Source organism: Monodelphis domestica, chromosome 1 (assembly GCF_027887165.1).
Source record: "Monodelphis domestica isolate mMonDom1 chromosome 1, mMonDom1.pri, whole genome shotgun sequence".
Taxonomy (NCBI): domain Eukaryota; kingdom Metazoa; phylum Chordata; class Mammalia; order Didelphimorphia; family Didelphidae; genus Monodelphis; species Monodelphis domestica.
In genome coordinates, this window is record NC_077227.1 from 426,336,790 (window position 1) to 426,354,513 (window position 17,724).

General features: G+C 40.4%; 1 non-coding gene across 1 annotated transcript; it reads left to right on the forward strand.

Moving 5' to 3' along the window:
• Positions 1–10,126: 10,126 nt before the first annotated feature.
• Positions 10,127–10,235, forward strand: LOC130456686 (U6 spliceosomal RNA). Its single transcript, XR_008915737.1, has one exon. It is a non-coding gene; the product is annotated as a U6 spliceosomal RNA (small nuclear RNA).
• Positions 10,236–17,724: the final 7,489 nt, after the last annotated feature.

Genomic DNA, 17,724 nt, shown 5'->3' on the forward strand with positions numbered 1-17,724 from the left:
ATCTGAGTTCTGAAACTTTGTATGTGTGTGTGACTTGGAACAATTCATACTATATATGTTTGCATGTACATATATGTGTGAATATTATACACAAATATTTATCACATATATGTATACATGTATCAATAGCTGGATAGACAGACACAGAGGGAGATAATTAGACAGACACAGATGGAGATAGAGATAGAGAAATAGATCGATAGATAGATAGATAGATAGATAGATAGATAGATAGATAGATAGATAGATAGACGGATGGACAGACGGATGGATGGATGGATGGATGGATGGATGGATGGATGGATGGATGGATAGATGGATGGATGGATGGAAGGATGGAAGAATGGATGAATGAATCTCTAGGTCACTATCTGATTGTGTAGGTCCCTTCCAACTCAAAATGTTATCCAAGAGAGCCAGGAGACAGAATCTAGAAGAAGTAATTCTTCATGCCCAGGCTGCTTGGTGAAGTTTCATTTCTGATGTTCCTCTTAGGAGAAGTGACCTCAGCAAGCTGGCTTCCTTTCCCCAGAGACTAAGGGTTGAATTTTACATTGGGACTCCATAATGAAACTGCAAAAACCTGACCTGCCCACTGACTGCAGGACATTTTATTGGGCTTGGACTGTTCCTACTTGACCTTATACTCTCAGGTTTGGAAAGGAGCATTAGGCCCAGAATTACAGCATAAAGTTAGAACACAAATCTCAGAACATTAGAATTGCAGATACAATAGACCACATCGAATAATAGAATGCAAGACTAAGAATGTAAGAACTGGAGGGAATCTCAAAGATTGGGTAATCCAGCCTCTTAGTATAAGGTCACATAGAAAACAGCCACAGAACCAGAATTCAAATTCAGGTCTTTGATTCCTTCCACCACACTTTCAGCACTACTTCTTTGGACTGGAAGGAACCAAGAGAGGGTCATTTAGTCCTGCCCTCTGCCTCTACTCACATGAAATGAAATGGCATCACATTGAAATCCAATGGCACACAATGAAATCACATCCACATGAAATCCAATGGCAAGACCAATCCTAGAGTCAATGACATACTCCACTTTGCTAAGGCCTAGAGCCTTCCCAACCTTTATTCACAAATATAGAACAGAACCAGAAATCCCAATTAACCTTGTCCTAGAGCTTTACTGCTTTCCAGGTTCTTTTGTCATCAGTTTTTGTCTTTTTTTTTAAGCACCAGCTAATATGATTCTTTCTTGAAAAGGTACAAAAAATTGCAACATACTGTAGTGGGTTTTTTTTTCAGGGGTGATAAAGGAGCAGAATTGGGGGGGCAGTGAATACTGATTAAACTACTCTTCAAAGCAACTCTGATTTCCCATTCTAGGGTACTTACTAGATGAACCTGAGCTACCTACACAAAGTGTGAGAAAGCTCCTTTTAAACCATGAAGTTCTCTAAAAATGGGAGCTAACAGCATAACTCAGATCACCCACTAATGCAAATTCCTCTTTGCTGTGCAGGCCAGTATTGCAATCAGGACCTCCCTCATACCTCTCCTATGTCTCTATAGGCACCAAACATGGCTTCACATCCACCAGGTTTTATATGGAAGAAGACTCTCTCGGACTACAGGAATTTTCCAATGGGGAACGACCGAATATTAGATTGAACTTTCACAAAATCAGATCTCAGAACTGGAAGGGGTTTCAGGGGTCTCCAGTTTTGATGCGTACTTCAAAGAAATGCCCTCTTTAGTCTCCATGACAAGTGATCTCTCAGGCTCCAACTAAAGGCCCCCAGTGATGGAGACCTCACTCTCTCTTGAGACAGCCCATTCCCCTGAACTTGAGAGCCCAGAGTGGCAGAGCTAGAAGGCACTTAGAAACGAGAAACTATCTGGGGAGGGGGAAGGTAAGAGGGAAATGGAACAATGGAAGTGGATGTTGGCACTCCAAAGAGGCTATGAATCACTGTTTGAGATGAGGCAGAAAGGATTATAGAACAAGACTAGAAGGCATTAAGTGGATCAAACAGGTCTGGGCAGAGCCAAACAGGGTTCTATTCTGGATATTGTCAGTTGGTGTTTAGAAGGTCACCAGGCAGCAGATGGGAGCAGGAGGCCCAACAGAGAGAAGCAATTCAAGGTCAAAGCATCCCAGCTGGACTGCATAGTCAGACAGGTGTCCTCCATCTCCCCACTCCTTCCTCAGCATCCGGTGGTCCGTCCTTGCAGCCAGCTCAGTTCATTATTTCTTGCCCTGCCTCTCTGACTCTTCCAAGCAGAGCTGGGGAACATACTCACAGACCTCAGTATGGCTCACCAGCCCCCTTGGACTGTAAGGAAGTCACTGCAAGACTCGTCTGGAGAAACACTCAACCCTTAAATAGGAGCCCAATAGCAGCAACCTACATCAAGGTGTGTTGGGAAAGAATGCAAGTCCAAGAGACAGGAGGCGAGGTCTTCTCAAGTCTTACCTCTGTTACTGAGGTGGACGTGGAATCAGGAAGATGTGGGTTTAAATTCTGCCTAGGACATTTACTAGTTGAGGAAGACTGGGCCAGTCATTTAACCCCTGATTGCCTCCATTTCCTTATTTGTAAAATGGGGATAATAATAGTACCCACCTTACAAGATTGTTGTGAGGCTCAAAGGAGATAATAATTGTAACGCGTTTAGCATGGTGCCTGGCACATAGTAAGCACTATGTAAATGTTTGCTATTACTAGTATGCCATGCATCATATTTCTCCATACAATAATCCTATTGCCCTTTGCATAAACTATTAACTCCTTTGCCTGGCATCCACAACCTTTTCAGTCTTATCTTATGCTGTTCCATGCCATGCAGTCTAAAATCTACTGAATAGAACTACTGGCTTTTCCCTGAATTTGTTCTGTTCTGTTCTGTTATTTTTTTTTCTCCCCTTGATTCCTTATTTATACTATGTATTAGTGGGGAAATTGAGAAGGAACCAAAGTTGCCAGCTACTTGGGGATAAATATAAAGTTGTAACACTTCCTTCCTTCCTCCCCTTCCCCCAAGTTGGGCTGTTAACAAATGGAGTCAGTTCTGGCTGGACTAAAAGGGTAAGATTTCCCCTCAGCCTCCTTCTTGAAATGATGTTCTTTGAAGTTTCCCTCTTAACACATTGAATCCGATTGAAGTCTCTATTAAAATCAAGATGTCTATTTATTTAGGTATAAAGGATTGAAAGGGTAATGAGGACAGAGGGAAAAGGAAATCCCTAGCTATTTCCTATACAGATCTGGGGGGTTTGAACCAGGGTCTTCTTCAGGATAAGCTCTTAGGTTCCCCTAAGGGAAAAAAATCTTTATCCTAAAGATGTCACCAGTTGAAAGATAAGATTTCTGTGACTCGGGTATGGAGAAATGTGTATCTTCACAGCAAAGGGTAGTTCCTCTCCTCTCAGCTCATGGAGCAAAAGAACCTTTTCAGCTTTCCAACTGCTCCCTTTTGAGCTTGGCTGAAAAGTTCCATACCACCCCCACGTCTGCTGGGGTTCCATTTCCTCTGCTCCTGAGATAGTCTGTCAAATACAGTTTTTCTGTTGCTTCTGGCCTTTCCCTCTTATACAACTGTTCCCCTCTATTGGGAATGCCCTTTCCTCCTCTTTATTTTCCTTTTTTTTTTAACCCTCCTGTCTTAGAATCAATACAAGTATCCCTGCCAAAGCAGAAGAATGGTAAGGGCTAGCCAATGGAGTTAAGTACCTTAACCAGGATCACACAGGTAGGAAGTATTGGAGATCAGATTTGAACTCAGATTCTCCAGACTCTGGTCCTGGCTCTCTACCCACTGAGTCACCTAGCTGCCCCCTCCTCTTCATTTTCTATCTATCCTTCAAGGCCTAGCTCCAGTGCTGCCTCCTGCATTATGCCTTCCTCAGTCCCCAAGGGAGAAAGAGAATTGGCTCTGCCACCTATGAACTCTCTGAAGCACTCGTACCTTTCATATGCACTTATATCTCATTTTCTAAGAGGGGAGGGAGAGAACATGAAGCATGGAAGCATGGAAAAGGATTCTAAATCTTTTAAATCAATTAATGTATTAAAAATTTTTTTTAAAGAAATTACCTTCCTCAAGAACTATTTGCACTTATGCTGTATGTATCTTGTAGGCACAATTTTTCACATTTTTCAGAACATGAGTTCCTTGAGGGCAGGCACAGGCCCTGCCTTTTTTTGTATCTCTAGAGCTGAGCACAGGGTTGAGCACACAGCAAACCCTTAATCAATGTTTGAGTAAAACCCAGTGGAACTGGGCATTGGCTATGAGGGGTGGGGGAAGGGAAAGAATATGAATCATGTAACCATGGAAAAATATTATAAATTAATCAATTAAAATTTTTCAATTAAAAAATAAATGTTTGTTGATTGACAAACATTTATAATAGCATCTGTGCATAGAGCTGATGCTAAGTCCTGGGTAGACAAAAGATGGGAAAATGACCATCTCTACCCTCAAGGAGTTTATTGACTAATAGTGTAGAACCATACATATTGGATGGATATAATGCATGGCATAATAATAATAGCTAACATTTATATATGTTACTATGTGCCTGGCATTGTGCTAAGCACTTTACAATTATTATCTCATTTGATCCTCACAACAATCTTGTAGGGTATTGAAGGACCATACTAGGATGTCCTGGGAGATAGACTAGAAAGGAGGAAGTATCCAGAAGATCATTCAATTGACCAATAAGCTTTTTATGAGCACCCACTCTGTGATAGAGGCTACAGGAAGGAAGGAAACGAGAGAGAGACAGACAGACAGAGAGACAGAGGCAGAGACAGAGACAGGGAGAGAGGGAAAGAGAGAGACAGACAGACAGAGGCAGAGAGAGAGAGAGAGAGAGAGAGAGAGAGAGAGAGAGAGAGAGAGAGAGAGAGAGAGAGAGAGAGAGAGAGAGCAAAGATGGAATCACCAGGGCATATTGGCTGATAGACTAGAGGAGGTCAGGAGAGGGAGGGATTAGAGATTATCCCAAGGTTTGGAATATAGCAGATGGATATTCTTTTGGAGAACTATTTGAGCACCATCCAAACATTAGCTAATGGCAAAGATCTTGCCCCAGCTTGAGTGTTCCAATTCCCAAGGAAAAACAGGCTGCAGGCATGGGGACCCCCAGATGTTGTGTTCCAATCACCAGAGCGATAGGAGAGTTCAAGGGAGGTGCATCTGAAGGGCAAGTGAGGAGAGGAAGAACGTCAGAAGATCCCAGGGACAGAGAATGACCCTCAACCCTGGAGGCCAGGCTCCCAGCCCAGGGCCCAGTGACCCAGAAGGGAGATCGTCAGGCCCAGTGCCTCCTCTTTGCAGTCTGCAGAATTGCACCATCTCTGAGATGAACTAGAACTCTGAAGTCATTTGTCCATCCTAAAACTCTCCAAGAATCCCCTCTATGCCATCCCTGACAAGAAGGGGTCATTCAGCCTCTGCTTAAATACCTCCAGTGATGGAGAACTGATTACCTGGTCCCTTATTCTACTTCTAGAAGGTTCTGTGAGGTTATTTCTACTTAAATTAGGTCTAAATCTGTCTCTGCAACTTGCATTCCTTGTTCCTAGTTCTATCCTTTGGGCCTCACAGAGCAATTCCAATCCTTCTTCCACAACCACTTTTCATAGCTCATTTTATAACTCATATTTATGTAACTATCTATAAAAGGAGCTATGAAAGGCAGTCACATGGATTTAGAATTGCAAGATCTGGGTTTGAGTCATCTCACTGACATTTACTAGTTATTTACTAGCTTGGACAAATCACTTCACCAGTCTGGTCTCATGGTAGACTAAGTTACCTTTATAATTTCTTTTTTTTTTAACCCTTACCTCCATCTTAGAATCAATGCTAAGTATTATTTCCAAAGCAAAAGAATAGTAAGGCCTAGGCAACTGTGGTTACATGACTTGCCCAGGGTCACACAGCTAGGAAATATCTGAGACCAGATTTAACCCAAGACCTTTTATTTCTAATCCTGGCTCTCAATCCACTGAGCCACCTAGGTGCTCCACACATTCCTGCCTTGGGTATCAGAGGGGAGAAACCAATCAGCCATTTCTCCCCTAAAAGATGTGGCAAATGTAGACCTACCTATGGACCCTCAGAGTTGGAACTGATGGGTATGGTGACTGGACATGTGGAAGATCTTGAATGTGAGGCTAGTTCAAGTTCAAGGTTTTGTGTTTGGACAAGAAGAAGCCATTGAAGGTTTTTGAGCAAAGGAGTGACATGAGCAGAGCTGAGCATCCAGAGGATGTGGGCAGGAGACAGCGTGGCTGGACAGTGCATTGGGGTTGGCGACAAAAGAATTAGGTTCAAAACCCACTTCTTCTTTTTTTTCCCCTTCATTTTTCTGATCCTCGATTTCTTTCTCTGCAGAATGAGTCAGTTGGCTGAGGCCACTTCTCTAAGATTTCTTCCAGGTCTGAATTCTATGATCCCACATTGTACAGTAAGGTAGGGAAAAGAGTAGCTTAGACTACAGGGAAGTTCCAGAGCTCTATGAAAGAAAGACAAAAATGTGGCTGTTTTCTCTTTAGAGAATTAAATTAATTAACTAAATACTGAGGCAGCTAGATGGTGCAGTGGCTAGAGCACTGAGGCTGGAGAAAGGAAGACCAGAGTTCAAATCTGACCTCAGACGCTTACTGAGCAATTCGCTTAACCCTGTTGACCTCAGTTTCCTCATCTGTAAAACGAGCCGAGAAGGAAATGGCAAATCATTCCATGATCTTTGCCAAGAAAAACCAAATGCGGTTGCAAAGAGTCAGACATATTTGAAACAACTGGGTAGAGCATGCTCCAACACAGGGCAATTGAGGCTTCGATAGGTGGAGACACGGTGAAGGTAGACAATGGTTCCCTCTACGCATCAATGGCGCACCCTAGACACTGTGGTGGAAGAGACCCACAGCAAGAAGTCCCAATGAGATTGGCCCCTCTCTGGAACAAGTTATGGGGTAACCAGGGAGTCACGTAGGGAAGCAGCTGGGGAAAACCGCAGTTGGGTCCTGGCTGCTGAGCCCAAGAATTCAACCTTGCTTGGGCTTGTTTCAGTAAGAAAAGTAGTTTGGGGCTTAGGCCCCTCCTTTTGCTTTCTGGAGCCAAGCTGTGAGATTTGGAGTAGGCAACCTCATCGCCTGGTTCACCCAAAGATGGGGAACAGAGGGAGGGAGCCAGAAGTCAGGCTCCAAGAATCACCAAGTCTCAAGCTAGAAGAGACCTTTAGTCTTTTAATGCAACTCCCTCCTTTTTGAGTTATTTTATTAAGTCGTTTTTCAGCACCCAGCTCTTCATGGCCCCATTTGGAGTTTTCTTGGCAAAGATACTGGAGTGGTTTGTCATTTCTTTCTCCAGTTCATTTTACAGATGAGGAAATTGAGGTCAACAAGGGTAAGTGACTTGCCCAAGATCACACAGCTAATAAGTGTCTGAGGCCAGATTTGAACTCAAGAAGATGTCTTCTGGGCATTCTATCCACTGGAGCCAATTAGCTATCCTTCCTTTTACAGATGAAGAAACTGAGGACCAGGGAGGTCAAGTGAGAAGAAGAGCCTTGTGCTTATAGAATTAGTGAACAGAAGCCCTGGAAGGAAACATTACACAAATCATCAGAATTAGAAGGGACCTTCGACAATTACATAGAATGGTAGAACATGGAATAGTAAAACTGAGAGGGACATTATAATGTTGAATGTTAGCACTGAAAAGGATCTTGGCTATTGAGTGTCTAAATCAGTGCCTTCATTTTATAAAGGAGGAAAACAAATCTCAGAGGAAAAATGACTTTCCCAAGGTCACACAAGTATCAAATGGAATATGTGAGAGTCTGGGTTGTGCCTATGGTTCAAGATAATATAAAGCTCTATTCTATTCCATTCTATTCTATTCTATTCTATTCTATTCTATTCTATTCTATTCCATTCCATTCCATTCTATCCCATTCTATCCCATTCCATTCCATTCTATTCTATTCTATTCTATTCTATTCTATTCTATTCCATTCCATTCCATTCCATTCCATTCCATTCCATTCTATTCCATTCTATTCCATTCTATTCCATTCTATTCCATTCTATTCCATTCCATTCCATTCCATTCCATTCCATTCTATTCCATTCTATTCTATTCTATTCTATTCTATTCTATTCTATTCTATTCTATTCTATTCCATTCCATTCCATTCCATTCCATTCCATTCCATTCCATTCCATTCCATTCCATTCCATTCCATTCCATTCCATTCCATTCCATTCCATTCCATTCTATTCCATTCTATTCTATTCTATTCTATTCTATTCTATTCTATTCTATTCTATTCTATTCTATTCTATTCTATTCCATTCCATTCCATTCCATTCCATTCCATTCCATTCCATTCCATTCCATTCCATTCCATTCCATTCCATTCCATTCCATTCCATTCCATCCCTTTCCTTTTTCCTTTCCTTTTTCCTTTCCTTTCCTTTCCGTTCCGTTCCGTTCCGTTCCATTCGTATTCCCAGGTAAAGTAGTATCTTTAGAAAGAGCAGAGGCAAGAAAGCCAAAAGCAATCATGGGATCATATAGAAAAGAAAGAGTGGGTGGCAGCTGGGTGGCTCAGTGGATTGAGAGTCAGGCCCAGAGACAGGAGTTTTAGGTTCAAATCTGGCCTCAGACACTTCCTAGCTGTGTGACCCTGGACAAGTCACTTAACCCCCATTGCCTAGCTCCTACACTCTTCTGCCTTGGAACCAATACCTGGTATTGATTCTAAGACGAAAGGTAAGGGTTTAAAAAGTGTGAGTATAGAGATGTGCAGAATGTCAGGAACACATGGGACAAGATAATGAATCCAAAACTTCTTAGAGGAAGAACTAGAAAAAGACAAAAGATTAGCATAGAAAGTCATAAACTTTGCCTGTGTAATGAATTCCCAGAAAACTGGAATAGACCAGAGAGAAATCAATGACTATGAGATAACAAATTCTAGATCAAAATCAACATATTTACAAAGTGGGAGTAAATATAAGCTATCTGAGACCAAAACAAATGACCTTTTATAACTATGAGTAGAAAAGTTCTTGAACAAGCAAAAGACTAGGAGACTCAGGTTAAAAAACAGAAAATTTTTATTATACCAATTTGAAATGCTTTTGCACAAACAAGAACAATGGAGTTAAAGTGAGAAATGGAATAGTTAACTGGGGAGGGGTGGAATATTTCTCTATCAAAGGTTCTGATATTAAAATATATAGAAAACTGATCCAAATATATAGGCATGAAATCCTCAGAGGATAGGAACAGGCAATCCCTAAAAGAAGAAAAATTAGCTATCAACAACTATTTAAAAGTGTTTCAAATCACTAATAATAAGAGAAATACAAACCAGCAGCATTATAAGACTCGTCTCCATACCCATAAGATTGGCAAAGGTGACAAAAACAAAAAATTGCAGAAATTGAAGGGGATGATAGAAAGGAACAAGCACACTAATGCATTGTTAGTAGATCTGTTACTTGGTCCAGCTTTTGTAGAAAGCAATTTGGAATTATAATACCAAAGTTACTAAATGATGCATGCCCTTTAGCAGTGGTATTCTTGCCAGGTTTATACTACAAAGAGAGGAAAGAAAAACTTATACTCTTATTTTTGCATTTCAGTTACTAGCCTCACCTTCAAATTCCTTCCCATCCAAAAAAATTAAGAAAAAATACAAAAACCTCCTTTTTACAAATAATTGACCAAAAGAAAATCACACAATGGATAAAGCACTGGGCCTAAAGTCAGGAAGACTTGAGTTCAAATTTACCCTCAGCTGCTTATTGCTGTGTGACCTTAAGAATTCACTTAACTGTTCTTTGACTCGGTTTCTCCATCTGTCAAATGGAGGTAATAATAACACATCTATCTCATAGGGTTGTTACAAGACTCAAATGAGATAATAATTATAAAGGGCATAGTATAGTGCCTGGCACAAAGTAAGCACTCTATAAATATTAGAAATTATTAGCATGTGAGCAGCAATGCAGCATTTTCTAAATGCACAGAAGAGAACAAAAGGAGGTTCAGAGGAATACACAGACTAGTGGGACAGCTTTGCAACTAATGTGCTAAATTTGTTATATACTTCAAAAAACGAGCTCTACGTGCTGACTTCGGCAGCATTTCTACTCAAACTGGAATGATACAGAGACAATTAGCACGACCCCTTTGCAAGGACAATGTGAAAAATTTGCAGTTACTTAAAAAATGCTCTATATAACAGAATTTCATGGTTTCATGTATAATCCTCTTTTTCTGTTTTTTTTAAATATAGAAATATTCATGCTTGCTAGTATTTATCAGGTTAAGACTAGTAAACTTTTAAAAATTTATTTTTAAAAAAAAGGCTACCAAGGTCCAGTGCACAGATACAAAAGAAATCGTTAGCTTTGGAGTTAAATTATTAATCTTGCTGGATTAAAGCATGCATTCCACAAGGTGAACCAGACTTCCCCAACCTGCTGGGTCTATTCCCTGACACCGTGGAAGAAATTCAGTTGTAGTAGAAATTGAAAGGTAAGAGTCTCATCTATGCCACTATCCACTCATTGTGTGACCTCAGGAAACTCATTTTCCTTCTCCATGAGTCATTTGCCCCATCTGGGAAAGGAAGAGGTTGTTTTATATGACCTTCTAGCTCCAGCATTCAATTAATCTGTTCTGATTACAAAGGGAAATGCATTGGATTTGGAGTCCCAGGCACTTATCAACTGTATGCCATTGGACCCAAGTCCTTTTCTTAATCTGGCCCTTGGTTTCCACATCTGTAAAATTTAGTACCCTAGACCACATATTCTCTGAGGTTCCCTCTAACCCTAAAATTCTGTGATTTTGTGAATTGTTACCTTTGGCAAGCCAAGCACAAATAAAAAGATCTGGGGTCAGAAAAGAACCAACATGTCTCAACCTTTTTCCAAGCTGTTTCAGAGTAAAAAAAGGTTTCTTGGCTGCCATATCTAAACAATGTGGTCTGCATAATGACGTTGAAGCCAAAGCTGTCTTGGAGACTGTGCAAAGCCATCAGATGTACCCTTCAAGTTAATTGGGGGAAGAAGAATGGCTTTGTCTCATTTATAGTCTCTCTTTTTTTGTGGGCACCTCAGGTATGAGGCAGATGGGTTCAGTCCAACTAGGGCAGCTTAACTGAAATATCAAATCAGAGTCTGTCTTAGAATCAACACCAAGTTCCAAGGCAGAAGAGCAGTAAGGATTAGCCAATTAATTAGGGTTAAGTGACTTGTCCAGGGTCACATAGCTAGGAAGTATCTGACTCCAGATTTGAACTCAGGACCCCTCATATCTAGGCCTGGCTCTCTTTCCACCAAGCCACCTAGCTGGCCCCACATTCTTTTAAGGAGCAGATTTCAAAGTATCATGTTCTGTACCTGCATAGCAGGTGGGATGGAGTTGACGAAAGTGGAAGAGTTCCAATCTCTTTAATCTCTTTAACCCTCTTCCAGCTTCAAATCTCTTCTTCAGGTCACTGCATCTCTTAGTTCTTTGGGTGCTTCTAGTTTCAGACTTTGAAAGAGAATATGGGGAAAGCCAACCACATCAGGTACCTGAAAGAAAAGACTCTGGGAAGACACAGGAGGAGCTGATAGTCTCCACCATGTTGTTATCCTCAACTTGCTATACTAAAGACTTTGGGGAACTTCCCTGTGGATGAGATCTAGGATTTGTTTCTAGGCTGAGTCAATTTGCCTCATTCCCAATGGGAGAGCTCCTTCCCTCTGTATTCTCTAGTATATATCCTTTTATATAAACCTTCTATGACTTCTATTTTGCTGCCAATTTGAATAAATGGGTTTTCTTGACTAAATGCTATGTGTATTTATTATGGAACTAGTATCTGATGGGAAAGGGTCAAGCCTTGGATATAAAACGTGGTCATGATCATGAATAGCAATCTGAAGTTGGATTGAATATTAAAATCACATCTTTTAGACTAATGATATGTAAGGGAGCAGATAGCTATAATTCTTATCTAGTGCTCCTACTCCCTGAGGAGAACAGAATGGCTTCTTCCCTCCTTCTTCCCCACCTGGCAGAAATTAGAGTCTCTCCTGGAGAGTGGGCACAGTGAGTGGAGATGAGGCTAAAGATGCCCTGCCTCACTTTGAGCAAATAATGGTCCCTCCACACTACATATTGGGGAAGGGGGTAGCTCTTACCTATAAGCTTTGTACTGGTAGTCATCAACAAGAACCAGAGGACAGCACATTTGGTAGATCCTAGATGAAGAATTTATAAAAATAAAAATGGACAAAATTCAAGATATGAAAGGATGGCAAGATATATAAAGAACTGATTCAGATTTATAAGAATAAGAGCCCTTCCCCAACTGATAAATGATCAAAGGGTACAAATGAGGAATTTCAGAGAAAGAAATCCGAGTTGTCAATAGGAGGGGGGGGGATTCTCCAAGGAGTCAATATGGTAGAATTGCAGGAAGTACTATAGCTAAGCTCCCCTCTACAAAATTCCAAACAGATCTAGAAAATGCACCAGATAGAATGCTAAAGAAAAAGTCATTAAAAAGTCATGAGTCATTTTCCAGTCCAGGTCAGCAGTAATCCTTTTAGTTACATAATGGTACCTCCATACTACATTTAGGGGAAAGGGGTAGCCCTCACCTATAAGCTTTGTACTGGTAGCCATCAACAAGAACCGGAGGATAGCACATTTGGTAGATCCTAGATGAAGAATTTATAAAAATAAAAATAGATAAAATTCCCACCATAACGCCCTTCAACCCATTACCCTATCCCTCAATTAAAACCTTCATATTCAAGTCTGATTTGGGGTTTGGACTTCCTCTATAACTGGAAGGGCGGTTGGGTGATTAGAGGCAAGCCTCAAAGCTTGAGTCCTGTCTCTTTCTGGGGCAAACCCAGACTAAGCCTGCCACACAGCTCCATTGAGGAAGGCAAACAGAAGCCTTCCTCAGAAATTGCTGGCAGGGGAAGGGTCATTTTTTCCCCCTCAGCTTGGGCTCTCATCAGAGATATAGTCTGTTAAAATATCCCTTGAGAAAGGAGAGAGAAAGTCTCCTTCCTTTCTCTCTAGAGGTAAACTCCAACTCCTGCTTCATTTCACCTAGGGAGAGAGACATCTTGCCATCTTCCCTCCATCAACAGGATTCACCTCAACCTCCATATCTTCCCTCACCACTTGGTTCCCTCAACTGTTTCACTGGTGATTTACATCCTTCCAGTGAGACAAACCATCCAACCCTCACCATAAAAAAGAAGGGAAGCCTCCCTTCTTTTTTACAGTGGCAAAGGGAAGCTCAGAGAATACCTGACCATTGGGAGATGGTAGGGTAAATCAGTAGTTGTAATGGAATACAGCTAGATTGCAATTAATGTGAGTTTGAATAATCAGATTTCATGTTAGTACTAATTATAAAATATCAGGTAACATTTCACATGAGCTCAAATTCAATTAATGCAATGCATATGAGCTTCTAAAGGGTTTTCATACATTGTTATTGTACATTATCCATCTGCATTTGTCTACTGTTCCAATTGCACATCATATGCTGCTGCATACCATTTTTTAAAAATCCTTACCTTCTGTTTTAAAATCAATACTAAGTATTGGTTCCAAGGCAGAAGAGATGTAAGGTTTAGGCAATTAGGGTTAAGTGACTTGCCCAGGATCACACATCTAGGAAGTGTCTGAGGTCACATTTGAACCCAGGACTTCCTATCTCCAGGCCTGGCTCTCCATCCACTGAGCCACTAGCTGCCCCATGCTATATACCATATTACCAAGAGTTATGTTAATTTAAAAAAAACAAACCTGTAACAAAACAGAAAAAGAGAAGAATACTTTGGATGGAAATACTACCAGTGCAAAAAAGGGTCTTGTTATTACACTGAAACAAAAATGTAATATAATTGAATGGCACGGATATGGTCATAATAATTCTAAAATAGAACAAGATGTCAAAATGCCCAACTATGGTATGGAATATTATTAAATACAGAGATGAAAAACCAGAAGATAATATTGAGTCAGTTTTTTTGTGATTTACAAATCACTACAAAGTATACTAGTGTCAGTGATAGAAATGGACCCGTCTTTTAGTTATATGCATTCAAGCCTGCCATCACAAATACCTTTCTCTTAGCAGAACAACAAGGCAGAATGAAGTTTCAGATGTTTTGAAGGCAGTGGGAAAAATGGAAAGGAAATGGATAATGAAGAAATGTTTACTGTAAGTGTTGGTTGGTTTGATCATTCAATTTTTCCATGTTAAAATTCCAGAGAAGGGGTCATGAAGATGAGTATGTGGAGCTGCAGCATTGCAGTTTGCTACATTGTGCAAATAGTCACTTTTCAGAAGCTGATTTTAAAGAAGAAATCACAAATACTGGAAGAAAGCTTGGTTTTGATGGACTAGAATATGAACATGCCCATGAATTGTTCATTCACAATAGGAAGAATTGTCCAGTGACCATCTCCTTCATTTTGATCCACAAAAAGTAGATGAGGTGCCAAAGAAGGGAAAAATGCGCAAATGAAATGGTTCAGTCTCAAAGAATTTACAGATATCTTTTAAGCTGAGAAAGCTGTGAGGCAGAAGATTATAGATGCTGATGAAACAAGCAAATTCAATAAAATGTAATTGCACTTATGAGCATATATGTGAAGATTTAAAGAAAGAAAAGACAATATAATCCACACTGCTAAAATATTTTAAATAATGATAGTATTTATGTCTTATCAGTGTAGGTTAATCTTCAAGTATGATATTCGGTCATTTTTAAATTTTTAAAAATTTGCTTTCTATAACTATTCTATTATTTTGTAATAAACTCAAATCAGAAATAATTTTCTTATCCTTTTTGTTATATTACACTAACAAGTAAGTTAAAGAGTTATCTAAAAAGTTTTTCATTGCATATTCCCATTGGGCAAGAACCAATCATTCTTTTTTATGTATAATTATAATTTTAAAGAATATCAGCTCTAATAACCATGACAATTTCACAGGATACATTATTGATACCAACTGGGGCCTCATTATACTCTTGGGGAATTGTAAGAAATGATGCAGAGAATAGTTTTGAGAAACCTAAGAAGACTTATATGAATTGATACAGAGTGAAGTAAGCATAGCCAGGGGAACAACTTATGCAATAATAACACTGAAAAGATAAATAACCTAGAAATACTGAAAACTCAAATCAATCTAGAGTACCAGTGATGAAGCCTGCTACCTATCTCTGGAGAGAAAGGTCATGGATTTAGGATGCAGATTGAGACATAGGGGAAAGATGTAGGGCAGGGATCCCCAAACTATGGCCCACGGGCCACATGTGGCCCTCTGAGGCCATTTATCCGGCCCCACTGCACTTCCAGAAGGGACACCTCTTTCATTGGTGGTCAGTGAGAGGAGCACAGTATGTGGTGGCACCACAAAGCACGGCATCGCTCACGTACAGTACTACTTCTGGTGACATAATCCTTTGTGTGCTGCCTTGTTCTGAGAGTAACTGAATGAGAACGAGGCGCTGCACAAAGGATTATGTGGCTGCACAATGGAAGATGTCAGCATGGTGAGCAGAGATCTGGGGGAGAGGATTCTGCACTGTGTACACTGCTGCCCAGTATAGTGGTGGCAGTGATGGGCCTGTGCAAGGTGTGACAGGCCCATCACAGCCAGCGCTGCAGCCTCTGCTATCCCAGACAGCGGAATACAGATTTGTTCATAGTTTGTTTTTTTTTAATAATCCAGCCCTCCAATGGTCTGAGGGACAGTGAACTGGCCCCCTATATAAAAAGTTTAGAGACCCCTGGTGTAGGGGAATTTGTTTTGCTTGATGATGCCTATTTGTTTCAATGGGGTTGCTTTTCCCTTTTTCTTTGGGGGAAAGGAGGATAAAGGAAAAAATAAAATTGTGTTCATTAAAAAAATTAAATTTAAAATGAAAAAAAAATGAGGATTGCTCAGGTGCATCAATGAATGGAATATCTACCCTGATGAGATCAAGGAGCCATTGAAGTATCAATATGTTATTACTTCCCAGGGCAGCCGTTTTGGGGACAGTTCTGATTACTAATAAATTCTTTCTTACTAATTTGTCAAAATCTGCCTCCATGACTTGGGGTAAGGGAAGAGGGGAAAGCTTCATTATCTTCAAATATCAAACTTTTCTTCTTCCCCAATTAAAGATGATCTGGTTTAAGTCCATCACCACCCCCGCCCCAGAAGAAACTTAGAACCAAAACAATAAGTCAAGAAAACAAGCAAGCATTTACTGTGTGGCCCCAACCTGGAGATAAAAAAGAAAAAAGTAAAATAATACCTGCCTTTAATGAGTTTATGGTCTGATGGAAAGGCAGCCCATTTATATGTAGGAATATATAAAACACATATAAGACATATATAAAGTAACCTTGGAGGGAAAATCATTAGCCCCTAGGGGAAAGGCCTTAGACAGAACTTGAACTAACTTGAATAACCCAGAAATTTCAAGAGGTCAAAGTGAGGAGAGAAGAGCATTCCAGTCATGGAGGACAGACAGTTCAAAAGCACAAAGAGGGGAGATGGAATAGCATGTGAGAGTTATGTTAAATAGAAAAGTATTGCTTCCTAGCTGTGTGACCCTGGGCAAGTCACTTAACCCCCATTTTCTAGCCCTTTACTACTCTTCTGCCTTAGAACCAATACACAGTATTGATTCTAAGACAGAAGGCAAGGGTTTAAAAAAAAGTGTGGCAGGATCATATATCTGGAAGGGCAGAAATTAAAGTTAGAAAGGCAAGATGGGGTCAGATAGTGAAGAGCTTCAAATGACAAATAGAAGTTTATAACTGAACTCTGATAATAGGGAGCCACTGAAGTGTGAGTAAGGAGGCAACATGATCATACCTGCCCTTCAGAAAAATCATTTCTGCAAGTGAGTGGAAAATGGATGGGAGTAGAGGATAGACTTGAAGCAAGGAGAACAAACTGGAGACTCTTGCAATAGTCCAAGTGGGAAGTGATGAGGGCTTGCACCAGGGTGGTAGCCACATGAGGAAGGGGCAGATGGAAGAGACATTGCAATTATAATTTTAAGATTTGGCATATATGTAGGCATAGGAACAATGAGGAATTGCTGATGGATTTCAGGTTTGTAAACCAGAGTGTCTTGCCCAAGGTTTTTAAGAATCAAGGTAAGATTCAAACTCAAGTCCTTTGATTTTGGTTGTGCTACTGCCTATTCCCCTGCCCTGTAATGAAGAATGAATGATTTGCAAAAAACTGAGAGGTGCAAACGTCAGAGTGAGTGATTGAGAGGAGCATGCGACTAAGGGTCACATGGGAGCCTAAGGCTGGAGATCTGGGAAAGATTCTATGCCCCAAAGGACTTCATCTTCTTTCCTGAAGGACCTTGGAAAAACAGGTATTCTACTCCTCACACCAGCTAAAGAAGGAAATCTTTGAATCTAACTGCTGGCAGCTTGAAGAAGAAGATTGAAGGCATACATCACCTCTGGAGCTCTCTGGACAGTAATCTACTGAAGATCCTGGCCTTTTGATTGGACTCCTTGTGTGATATTTGGCTATGGGGAAAATTATTGTTTAGCTTAGAAAGCTAGTTTTAGATAGTTTATAGACATTAGATTTTAAGATAACTAGTATAATTTTTCCTAAACCCCTATTCCTTCCTCCCCTTCCCAACCAATAAATTTGAATTATTTA